This window comes from Aplysia californica, unplaced genomic scaffold, assembly GCF_000002075.1.
Source record: "Aplysia californica isolate F4 #8 unplaced genomic scaffold, AplCal3.0 scaffold01127, whole genome shotgun sequence".
Taxonomy (NCBI): domain Eukaryota; kingdom Metazoa; phylum Mollusca; class Gastropoda; order Aplysiida; family Aplysiidae; genus Aplysia; species Aplysia californica.
In genome coordinates this window covers 136,910-139,292 of record NW_004798397.1, presented here as the reverse complement: position 1 = coordinate 139,292, position 2,383 = coordinate 136,910, and positions in this window count along the sequence as shown.

The window sequence follows — 2,383 nt, the reverse complement described above, 5'->3', positions numbered from 1 at the left end:
TACTACTACTACTACTACTACTACTACTACTACTACTACTACTACTACTACTATGATTATTATCAGCCAAATGCGTCTCTGAGCTTCTATGACTATGTGCAATGGAGAAAGAGACTTTTCACTTTTATAATACATAAAAAACCTTTTCCCCATTCAAATGCCAACCTTGATCGGAACTACCTTATAAAAACCCAGATAACTTTACAATTTGATTTGTTACATGTCAATACTGTTCATACTTTTATTTCAGTTCTGTAACCCACTGCAAATCCCTTTGCACAATTTTGAGGATTCCTTCTTCCCACCCTTCATCCTGTGTCAGCGAGTTCGTTGGTGAATTAACTTAGTTCGTTCAGGTTAAAACTCTCGAGAAAAAAAGATGCACCCAAAATCTTATCACAACGTACCCGACGCCTGGCAAACGCAGGTCAAATCTTCTCTCAGACCAGACCACCCGTTGATGACCCTGTTACCCTCAGTAACTCTCTTAATGTCTTAATGTCTTTCACGGCCTTAAACAGACAGGACGGTGATCACCGACGACTTGGGTGCTGTTTAGAATTAGTCCACGTCTGTATACTCCGTGTTCCTCTATTGCCTTTGCCCTTGACACTTTGGACTCCCTTTAACTTTGATTAGAAAGGGGTCAGGAGGCATCCTTCACTCGTCAGCCTGACTCCATGAGCGTTCCAACATGCGTGATAAACGGAATAAATTTGTTGCTGCGAGGTGGTACAGAGAAAAGGTCATGGAGATAAGGTCATTTAGCTCGCCATAAGTTTAGTTACACGTTCTATTTATAATACATGCATGATATATGATATTATTTCAGGTCAACTTTATCAAGATAACAGAAGGAAACGTTTTTGAGCTAAGTATACGGTTTGAGTTTTTGTTAGGGTTAGGGTCTCCACCATCTTGAAGGGACTTAAAAGATGATGACGAAATGGGATAGGAAAGCAAATTTACGTTCTGTAGATTACGCTCCGAACATACAGGATATACTGTAAAAAGTAAATTAAGTGTAACGTAATACACATGTGTTATGTAACAGTGCGCACAACTTGCATTATCTGGGAAGCAGAATGCTTAATCAACGCTCAGTAGGAGGCTGTATACTTTCAGAAAAAATGCGGTACATATGATTGAAACTCAGAGCTTTTGCAAAGAACCTTATTAATATACCACATAATATGCCTGTGATTACAGATACAAGGTCATTACACTACAGAACAGACTTGGAGGAAAACAACACTAGCTTGACATAATAGGCACGAAATGTAGTCAAAACAGGTTTTTAAAAAAATGGACATTTCTTGTTTAAAATGACTGCAGCCTTCCCTTTTGTGAAGAAAGAAACACAAAATTTATTTTAAATTTTGATATCACAATTTTCGAAGAAATCATAATAAGGGTTCTCACTCAATGACCCCAAGCTAATCGTCATATTTATCAGATGGTCCGCACAGCTAAGATCAAATCTCAGGCATCGCTTTGACAGTCGCACTAACGGTCTGAGGTACTTCTCATCACAACCTGGGCATCGTATCTCAGCGCACTCACTCCTTCTCCCTTCAAGAAGTATCAGAAATGATGCTTGATAAAGTTTTAGAGCACAAACAGCGGATATGTGATGACAGGGTGAAGGTTGCTTATGACAAGGAGGTTGTATTTTCTTTCTTACTGCGAATAGCTTGTCTTGTTATAATCAATTTGGGTAATAGAATAATTTTTATTGGTCGTGAGAGAAAATTCAGCTATATCTGAAAAAAGTCACATTTAAAACATGACACATGGAGTACAGGAATATAGTAAACGTTCGAAACCGTTTTAGTAACTATTGATCATATCCGAACGTCAGCAAATGTAATAATTTTTCAGTCTCTGGGTGTCTCTCTGTCTCTGTCTGTCTTTCTGTCTCTCTATCTGTCTGTCTGTATGTCTGCCTATGTCTCTCATTCTCTCTCTCTCTCTCTCTCTCTCTCTCTCTCTCCTTCTCTTTCTTTCTCTCTTTCTCGGTTATATTTTTCCAGATGAGAGGGGAAGAGAAGCGTTCGTCAGTACTTTCTTTCGTTTTGGAAGGTCAGATATATAAAAAAAGAGTACCCGTTCCGAAGATGGGGGCGGGAGGGTTAAAGGTGGAGTGGGGAGGGTGGGAAAGGGTGGGGGTGGGGGAGTATGTGATTCTTATCTCTGTTCTTCCTGTCTACCGCGTGTCACTTTTCTGACATCATCTACTCAGCACTGTCTTCACATTCTTTTAAAATCAACTGAACCTCCGAGCCCAGGACTCTGTGGAGCCTCTTGGTCGTACCGTCTGAACCCATATACTACATATATACACACACACACACGCACACACACACACACACACATATATATA